Source organism: Gavia stellata, chromosome 2, assembly GCF_030936135.1.
Source record: "Gavia stellata isolate bGavSte3 chromosome 2, bGavSte3.hap2, whole genome shotgun sequence".
Classification (NCBI taxonomy): domain Eukaryota; kingdom Metazoa; phylum Chordata; class Aves; order Gaviiformes; family Gaviidae; genus Gavia; species Gavia stellata.
In genome coordinates this window covers 18,221,797-18,232,550 of record NC_082595.1, presented here as the reverse complement: position 1 = coordinate 18,232,550, position 10,754 = coordinate 18,221,797, and positions in this window count along the sequence as shown.

Here is a 10,754-nt window from a genome sequence, read left to right as displayed (position 1 = left end):
GTGCTCTGAATTATTCCTCTGCTATGCTGCTTGGGCTCGGTTTCCATCCGGATCCAAAATTGGAAATTTATTACTTGGAACTGGTTTTTAAAGGTGAAACTGACACCAGTTTCTTATTACTTACCAAGTCCTGAGGGCAGTTACATTCCTGACGCTGCTGTAGGTGTTAATGATTTCATCAAGTCGAGAAGCACAGAGCCCTGAACTCTGCTCTTGGCAGCTAGTAAAGAAGGGAAACTGACTTTCAGATATTTTGTTTTTAAAGTTGTGGGGTTTTTTTTATGGTGTTTACATTAGCAAACTGGAATTTGTGGGACAGACTTACAATTGGAACTAAGAGAATTTGTTGACTACTTAGTTCTTAGAAATCAAATCGATAGTAAAACCTCAGTAGGCTGCTGAAACTGGTCTTGCCAAGCACCTCTGAAGTTGCAAAAGAACAAGAATCTGTGAGTCGGCCTGCTGTGGGTGCAGGCCTAAGAGTTTCATTTGCTTGGTATGTTTTCTATGCCTCAAAATAATCAGGAAGGATACTATTATGCACATCCCAAGATTTTTTCTATATTACTTTCAGTTGCATGCAAATAGCTCAAAAACCTTGCTTTAAATCTGGAGAGATTCCAGGATGTGTTTTTTTGTTTTGTTTTTAGAATAGCTTCTGTCTTGTGTCGTGCAGGAAGATGGCATTATGAACAAGGACCAGGATTTAAAATCAGAATTAACTGGCATTACTCTGGGCTCTGCTGCTTACTTGCTGTATGATCTTAAACAGACCATCATTCTCTTCATACCTGTATTGTGATATCCTTGTGTCTTGCCAGGTTGCCATAAGACATAACTTCTTCTGTTTTAAACTTGGATAACTCTTTCGATTCAAGAGCTAGCTGATTTTCAAGTGAACATTGTACATGTGACAGACTGCTGCAGAGGTAGTAAATGGAAGGTTACGGAATTTAACATTGATTAATCCCGGGTACTGATGGATGAGACTCAAAGCTTATCCTGTAATTATTTATAGAGGTACTTAAAAGGTGACTTGTTGATCACCATTTATAATTAGCTATACAGAGAACATTTGGCAATAGCGTTCTTCAATCTAGGAAAAGTAAGTCAGGGCTCAGGCTCTGGGAATTGAAACTTGGCAGATGAAGCACAAATTTCTAAAGTGAGAGACAGTTTACTGAGTGAGGGCTGTGGTAGATTTTCTACTGCTGGAAATCTTTAAATCAAATGAGATGCCTATTGAAAAGTTATATTCTACTTCAGGCAGGAATTAATTTATGGCAATCCTGTGGCTTGTGCTATGCATGAGGTCAGACTAGCTGATTAGTACAAACCTTTCAGCTTTATAGTTCATAAGATTGTCTATCAGATTTGTGAGTGTAAGTCTCACTGAGGGCAGTGGAAGCCAAATAAATCTTAGGCCAGAACTTTACACTGCCTTCTTCAACACCCTTCATGCTTCCAGCCTGTATTCACTTCTTGCCCAGCTAACAAGCGGAAATATCCTCCTGCGTTGCTTTTATCTTCTTATTACTGCACAGTGCCACTTAGCTTGCCTTGTTCCAATCTGCAGTACCTTCCACGTGTGCCTTAAAATTGTGGGATATTTCTTTTTTGTTTTGCTTGGTTTTTTGAAAGGGAATTGAAAATTGAGAAAGTTTGAGCAGATCTAAAAGGGAACATATCGGGTTGTGGACACAGCTGGACATTCCTGCTCTGTTGTCCCTTTGGCAATGATTGATATAGGTCATTCAGATGTATTTGTATTTATGATTTTTTAAAATTTTTTTTCCCCAAGCATTGCACCATTCAAAATTGCTCAGCAAAAGAAGGAATCCTTGACTGCTGAGTTGCTAGCCATGCACACACACTTGTCCAGCAAGTCAGATGGATATCCGCTGTTACTTTTCCCCCTGTATGTTACAGTACAAGGCAACTAGACCAGTGGGTCTTGTTTATTGTCTTTGCTCCTGTTGATACTACCAGATAGTGTTATTCTGTCTGATTACTGATATTACTGGTATTACTTATTATTACTGATATTCTGTCTCCTACTGTTGGTACTAACATATACTTACTGTCTGTTCAGAGTGGATGAGACAGCTCAGCGGTAAAGTAGAACTCCATATTCCTGACCAAACTAGCGGTTAAGCGATTGCTGCTGCTGACGGACCGCAGCTGGTAATAGCCTACAGGTGTTGAAGTTGGAGAGGATAATCACTTGGCAGTTTGAGTGACTAGTCTGAGAAGACAGACTAGATCTTGGTAAGCGTTCATCTCCCTTACTGACACTGATGGTTAGACTTTTGAAAGAGCTCAGTATGTCTCATGCAAATTTTTCCATTAAGATTTTCCCATTAAAAGGTCTGTTCTCAGAATTGCCAAATTTTGAAGAAAACCTAGAGTTTCCCAAATGTTTCCACATTCTTATGAGAGCTGGATATTTCAAAATTTGTGATAAATCACAGCAGAAACATATATTTATTTGTAACTATTTCCTTCTTTTTTTTTATGCTGCTGAATGCTATGCAATCAATGGTGATTGATAGATTTTTCTAAATTCAATTCTTTATTGTATTTATTTCTTTTGGGTTCAGTAGAAGGGGAAGAGATATGGTTAAAAGGGAAATGTCTTTGTTTTTTCTTTTCCTTTTTTTTAAAAAAAAATCTCAAAAGGCACTAAACACTAAAATAGCTTGCTTCTTTTCCAAATGATTTTTTTATTTTTCAAGACAGTTCTTTCTCCTTTTGACCAGCTCTGTTCAATAAGCTGCACTCTTTTTGGAAATTTGCCTCCTGTTTTGCACTGAAATGGAAACTGGATAGCTTTGTGGCAAGGGCCAAACTCTCTTTAAAATGAAATTCTAATTATTGAAATTCAAGTGTGTCTTGTCCACACATGGCAAGTGAAGTTTGCAGATTATATGTATAATCCTCCTCTTATAAGTGACAGTGGTGAAGAAGGATAGGCTGCAGAGCAGACTGTTAAGATCAGTACGTTTAGAGAAAGGATTTCTTGCTTTCCTCTAAATAGTAAAATCTTCCTTTTATGGCATGCAGTTGAACAGAAAAAGCATCACCTAATTGAGATGTTCTCTTCAATTAACTTCCATTTTGAATGAATGCCCTGAAGGGTCACATACAACTTAGAGAGGCCAGGCTAGGTGTTGTTGCAGACATCGTTTCAGGTAAGCCTTTAGAACTGCATTGTACCAAATCCTTCTTACTCTTCCAGGACTAATTGCATGAGGCTACAACTTGGACATGGCTGGATAAGTTCAGCATGTGATAGGCCTGGCCCCAAGGGAGGTTAGGCAATTTTGCTGGAAGGAATCTTACTCACAGCATCTCCTGGGTGTAGTCTAGCATGAGAGTGTCCTGAAGAGACAAAGCAGCTGCATGGGAAAAGATTGCCTGGACAGAGAGAACATTTGGCTCATAGTCCTTGGGGGCTACATTGTTCTGGCATAGGGGTGCACACAGCCCTATTTTAGGATAACCTGAAATATAAGGGTTCCTTTTGTTTTCTCCCTGTCTTTTACATCTTCAGTAGTAATAATCAAACTGTCTTGAGGGGAAGCCCTTCTTATTTTGAAATGGTTATGAAAAAGGCATCACTCAAGGGCTCTATCAGAGGCTTATCTGATACGTAATGTATGTAGTACTGAAGGGTGGCAAGTCAGGGCCAAGGGTACGCTCACTTGGCACATGATGTTTTGGTGAACGGGAGACTGTGTTTGATTTCAGGATCCCATGGGGAACAGCTTGGTGCATTGGCATTGGTGCATTGGCATGGGAGTTAATACCCTTTCCTTCAGACCTGGTTGTGAGGAGGTGTGCAGTACCTGGTGTGCTTTGGGAGAGCCACAGGCAAGAGAATAAAGTTAGAAAGTAGTACAGGATGGAGATTTTGAGGGAGGGAAGATGAGCTGCTTGCTGCTGGAAAGCTGTCATTTTCAGCATGATGGTCTCTCTAACCAGGTTTCTGTGGAGACAGTCCCTAGTATGTAAACTGTCAGATGTTTGGGGAGCTACGTGCTGCTGAGCAGGAAATCATTCAAATTCCTTCTCTTCCACACAACAGGCTCAGGAGAAGTCCTTGCTTGCACACAGCCCTCAGGGAACAGGGCTTGACCTCTGGGAAAGGGTTTTTCTGGGGTTTTGCTTACAAAAACTGAATTCAACTACTTTCTAAGCATTTGCCCGGAAAAGCTTCTGAAGGGCAAATACTAGATAGTAGTGGTTAGCAGTCCTGCTGTGGCTAAAGTCCCATCCTGTTCCCACAGAAATCAGTGGTCAAAATCCACTAACTTCAGTGCAAGCAGCTGAGGCACACAAAGGGAACAATTCTGCAAAACCCTAAACTTCTGGAGAATTCAAATCCAAACCCAAAGTTTTTTTTTTAGTTTGAATCATTTCCAGTTACGAAGACTTATTCCCAAGCAGTGAAGTAATAAGACTGTAGACTAACATGTCTAGGGAATGTCTTGGAACAAGCCAGTGCAATAGCATTGGTCTTACCTTACCTGGTATGGGAATCAGTAGACATACAAGTCCATTGTGTTTGTCATTGTCACTGCCTGTGTTAATGCAGGGACAGTGTCTATGCTGTGGATGGTACTAGAACTGGGAAACAGTAGTTTGATAAGCGTTACCAGTCAAGAGTTTTCTTTAACCTGTCTCTATTTGTTAAATCCTCTGGGGAACCACAGCTTTTAATGTTAATAGCAATTTTGTCATTAACAAAGTTTAATAAGCATTACCAGTCATGAGCTTTTCTTTAAGGCTGCTTCTCTTGGTATTAAATTGTCCAGGGAATCATAACTTTTAATGTTAATGACAGAATTGTGTTGTCATTAACATTTGGTTTTCAGAAAGGATGGGGCAGATGCCAAATGCAGTGGAGTAACAATCTGTGAAGACTCACCTTCTACAAATATGAGGAGTCTTTTTTTGGCTGATTGACAGCCTGTCTGTGAATTTTTGTCATGTGAGAACCTATAACAAGTGTGATTTATGGGAAAATGTACTAGTGTTTTTATTTCTAATATACTTCTTCAATGCATGGATCTTTTATTCTGCAACTTGTTCTTGTCTGTCATTAGCAGACACTGGCTCAAGAGAGAATTTCTGCAATATTCTCTCATCATGCAATCAGTCTAGATCTGTACACAGAAATAAGTTCCATAAACACTTACATAAAGCTGGGGCTTTGCTGGTAAGAGGACTTTTGAGAAATTTGACTCTGCTTAAGAAAGGTGCACTCTTTTCAGTGGTGTCCAGTGACAGGACAAGAGGCAGTGAGCATAAATTGAAGCACAGGGAATTCTATCTGAACACAAGAAACTTTTTCACTGTGAGGGTGGCTGATCACTAGCACAGGTTGCCCAGAGAAGTTGTGACTTCGTCCTTGGAAATACTCAAAACCCAAATGGACACAGTCCTGGGCAACCTGCTCTAGCTGACCTTGCTTGTGCAGGGCGGTTGGACTAGACAGTCTTGAGAGGGCCCCTTCCAGCTTCAACTGCTGAGATCAATATTGCAGCATTTTATTAAGAGCCGGCTACCTGCCTGGCCCAGCCTTATCTCAAAAGGAGCAGCAGGAGTCATGGGAATCTATTGTCACATCCAGCCTGTGAACCACTTCCTAGCACTTTCCCTTTCCTCAGCTCCACAAGGTGTGTGGTGTGTGTCTTGTGGCTCTTGACCATGTGAAAGTTTTCAGCATGTGGCTTCTAGGTCCGGGAAGTTGGGCATTCCCTGGAAAAGATTCTTGGTAGTACACGTTGCTTCTAAATGTCCTCTTTAGTCCGGCTTGCAGACTAAAACGATACCTTTTTCTTAAAGGGGATATTTGACTCGTCATTTCACACTTTCCTTTTCTTTTCCTTTCTCTTTCTCTCCCTCTGCCAGTTGCTCAGAACTCGTTTATCAACTTCTGAATGAAAGGTGCGTCATGGCTCACCCCACTGCTACCTGCTCCAAGAATTGTTCAGTCTGCATCTTAAAGAAAACCTGTCAGATCTTTCTTGTTAATCTGGGGACTGTTTGTTTTTAGTTTTGCACTGCAGTGTTTGCAAAGAAAGAAAACTCTATAAGTGCATCAAAGAAGCATCGTTCCTTGAGAAAGACATGTAAGCTTTCTTCAGTGAGGCTGAAAGCAATGTGTTCATTTTTTGTCTTCCCTTCAATCATTTTTTTTTTCCTCCCACATATCTCATATAGATTAGCCTCTACTGCCCGGTAAAATAATGTGGACTTGTAACTTTTTCTGCCTTTCAGATATGGACAGAATAAAACGTGTGGTTTGGGATTCTAATGTCCTCTTAACAGAAAAATGTGGATTGAAGCATAAAATGGGGCATTGGAGCCTTGTGAGATGGGGCTCTTTGTGTGTAAAGCCATTGTGGGATGTAATACTTGAGGGAACCCTGACCTTTGTCTCATCTCACTCAGGCTTTGAGGGCACAAAGATGCTCCAGCTATTCTGCTGAGCTTGTTTCAAAACTCTCAAGTTGTATCCCCACCAACTTTTGGATCTGATGAGCCAAAGCGGTTCGTCACCTTTGCAGCTTTGTACAGATCCCCTCCCCACGTAGTGCTTGGGAAACTGCATTGACGAAGGAAGGCATGGTGTAGCACGGCCAAGCTGGGAGAGGACTTGGTACAGAGGGATGTACACACACATCATTATTCTTTTCTGCACTGGATAAATTCCATTTTCTTTCAAGAGTGTTGGGATGCAGGTGGTATGGAGAGAGAAAAAGAGGCCCGGACCTTCGAGTGGGACTTGTTTAAGGAAAAATTTAGCACTTGTGACCCTAGTGGGCCTGTGCATCCAAAATGCTGGATGAGAGCCATAAAACAAACCAGCATAAAATAAACTTGCTGTACATGTTTTCATACTTACGTCCCCAGCTACTTTTGGTGTGTTTATCAAAGCATTGTGGGCTTTTGGGTCTGTCTGGTGGTGGGAATGAGGACAAGGAAATGAGTTTTTTATATATATGTGTGTGTGTGTGTGTGTGTATATATATATATGGACCATAGAGGGCCTAAAACAAAGCTTTACTATCTTTAAATCTCCTTACTGAAGTGCTGTCTTGGCTGGAATAAGATAGGAAGAGGTATCGCAAAAACCTGTGCTCTCAATGTTCTAATAAAGCCAGTGGAAGGGAATTCCTTCTAGCGGATTATTTCTGAGACTGGTTGCAAATCCTTTTACTTTTGCTTTATCTAGGGGGACAGAGACCTTAAACTAAGGTGGAGTATTTGCTACAGTGGCAGTCAGTGGAGTTGAAAGAGGGGGCAGAAGTCTGGACTGAGGCTGTTTCATTATTTTCAGATAGGGAAGGACGGAAGACTTGCATGCAAGTCATCTGGTTTTCTCTTTCAGAACTACATTGGAGGGTGTGGGTTTGGTTTTGTGCGCCTGGAAACGTTTACTCGGTAGAAACACCTTGCACTGAAAACCAGGGATATATGAACAAAGCAACGAAAGAAGCTTAGAATTTTGACTCATATTTCAACAGCTGAGCTTAACGTATATGTTCTATTAGCCAAACCTGTTATCCATTTTTAACGCGTTTATTCACGAGTTGCTTGTGGGACGTTAACTGACCAGCACAACAGGAGGACATTGTTTTACTATTCACCAACTCTCTGACAGTGCCTTGGCTTTTGAATGCACCTATGTTTTTTGTGGATGGCTGATGCTGAACAGCATATGTGGGTGTTGAGCAGCTCCTGAATGTCAGTGTGCTGGCATTAACTTATTACTATGGGGTTGTCTCAGAAGTGGTAGGCAGGTGAGAAGCATTTTGTTTGATGGGCTCCAAAGCTATAGCTGGTGAAGAGAATCTGCAAATAGTAGTAAGAAAAGAACATAAAATGTTCCTTTGAAACCAACTAAGAAATATGCAGAACACTGGCATATCCCAAGAAGTTCTTCAATCATTGGGGAAAAAAGTCTGCATCTACAGAATCACAGAATTACTAAGGTTGGAAAAAACCTGTAAGATCACCCAAGTCCAACCATCAACCCAATACCACCATGCCCACTAAACCATGTCCCGCAATGCCACGTCCACACGTTCCTTGGACAGTTCCAGCGATGGTGACTCAACCACCTCCCTGGGCAGCCTGTTCCAGTGTTTGACCACTCTCTCAGTAGAGAAATTTTTCCTAATATCCAGCCTATACCTCCCCTGGTGCAACTTGAGGCCACTTCTTCTTGTCCTGTCGCTAGTCACTTGGGAGAAGAGACCAACACCCACCTCTCTGCAACCCCCTTTCAGGTAATTGTAGAGAGTGATAAGGTCTCCCCTCAGCCTCCTCTTCTCCAGGCTGAACAACCCCAGTTTCCTCAGCCACTCCTCATCAGACTTGTGCTCCAGACCCCTCACCAGCTTCGTCGCCCTTCTCTGGACATGCTCCAGCACCTCAATGTCCTTCTTGTAGTGAGGGGCCCAAAACTGAACACAGGATTCGAGGTGCGGCCTCACCAGTGCTGAGTACAGGGGCACGATCACCTCCCTACTCCTGCTGGCCACACTATTTCTGATACAGGCCAGGAAGCTCTTGGTCTTCTTGGCTACCTGGGCACACTGCTGGCTCATCTTCAGCCGGCTGTCAATCAACACCCCCAGGTCCTTTTCTGCAGGGCAGCTTTCCAGCCACTCATGCCCAAGCCTGTAGCGTTGCATGGGGTTGTTGTGACCGAAGTACAGGACCCGGCACTTGGCCTTGTTGAACCTCATCCAATTGGCCTGGGCCCATCGATCCAGCCTGTCCAGATCCCTCTGCAGAGCCTTCCTATCCTCGAGCAGATCAACATTCCCGCCCAACTTGGTGTCATCTGCAAACTTGCTGAGGGAACATTCGATCCCCTCATCCAGATCATTGATAAATATATTAAACAAGATCGGCCCCAAAACTGAGCCCTGGGGGACACTGCTTGTGACCGGCCGCCAACTGGTTTTGACTCCATTCACCACGACTCTCTGGGCTCGGCCGTCCAGCCAGTTTTTTACCCAGCGAAGAGTGCACCTGTCTAAACCAGGAGCTACCAGCTTCTTCAGGAGAATACTATGGGAGACAGTGTCGAAGGCTTTACTAAAGTCCAGGTAGACAACATTGACAGCCGTTCCCTCATCCACTAGGTGGGTCACCTGGTCATAGAAGCCTTTCATGAACTGGTGCTGGCTGGGCCTGATCCCTCGGTTGTCCTGCACGTGCCCTGTGAGCGCCCTCAAGATGAACCTCTACGTAATCTTCCTGAAGTCACTTTGCCCTGTACGTCTTGTGTTAGTTACCCTCTTGAGAGTGAGTGCTGCTTATTTATTGCTGGTCTGTGATGCGTTGAAAATCTATGGGTGAGGAGGAACCGTGAGCAAAGTACATCTAGGTCTTTGCTGGCAGTGGTGATGGGGACACAGGATGGAGAGAGCTGAAGGCTGTTGCAGTGCAGTCCATGGTGCACAACTCTGCACTCTGGCACTGGCTGGTAATCTTCAGAGGCTCTGCTCAGGGCCCAAATAGAAAGGGAAGCTTTGACTTTCTGCACAGCTTGAGAGCAACTTCTGCTTACTGGTGTCAGAAGCTATGATGACTCTGCCTTCTCTTTCTAATTTGAGGCAAGCTGGCTGAGCTGTTATAAGCAGCATGGAAGAGCATTCCTGGGTCAAGGAAGGTTTAAGGGGAAGCATGTAAGTGTAGCTGAAGCATAAAACTACTACTGACATACGGCATATGTTGCTTCTCTGAATCTGTAGTCAGACACTTTCACAGAGTTAGGATTAAGGTTGAAAACGAAACCCTTTTAGAGTACATCCAGCCTGGCAAGAGGTCTGTGCAACACTAACCAAGAACATGTATGCTTTCTTGTTCCAGTGTGAGGTATTACCTCCAATTTAGATTTAGCTTTCTGCCTCACTGCGTTGCCCACTTCTCGAAGAGGAGTGAAGAAAACAGTTTTACAGCCCAAACGAAAAGGTGTTTTATCTTCAATCTAACCATTCATTTTAAATCTCAGTTATTAAAAGAAGAAAGTTTCTTTATCAACTCTGCTCCTAGCACCATTGGATCTTCTTTCCCTTTTTTAATGATAGAAATTGCATGAGTGAATGAAGTTAAAAAGAAGCTTTCAAACCTAGCCCCTACTGAAGTTTGTGTATGACTTAGAATACGTTCCCCAGGAGTCAGGAAACAATGATTTGGATGCTCTACTTTGACTTTGCTAAAATCAGCTCAAAAGGCCCTTGAAGAAAATGAAATATTTTGAGGACTGAAAAAAAAATAATCTCAGGTGCCCACCTGGCACAATTCCAGTGAGGGACATTTCACTAGAAATGAACTGAGTCTGAGTTCTCTTTGGAAGAGTTTGTCTCTTGTTCTAAGAGGTTAGGTGTTTCCATCAGAATTAATATGAGTCTGTTATACCCATGGAGAGGAAACTATATAGAGGAAACTATTGTTCATTCATCTGAGGATTGAAAGGCTCTTTGAAAGTTTCTATAATTCTAATAGTATGTTCACCCTGAAATTACTGCCTTGATAAGAGGAACAGAATATTGAGTATAGCTTCCAATATCTTTCTGAAGAGAAGGATAAAATGCTTCTCTTTTTTTGGTCTTCTCTTTTTTTTTTTTTTCTTTTCCTGCTGACTTTGCCTACATAAATATGATTTTTGGGGCATTACCTGGCAAAGGTCTGAAATAATTCACTTTACAGAATATAAGACCCTTAGTATC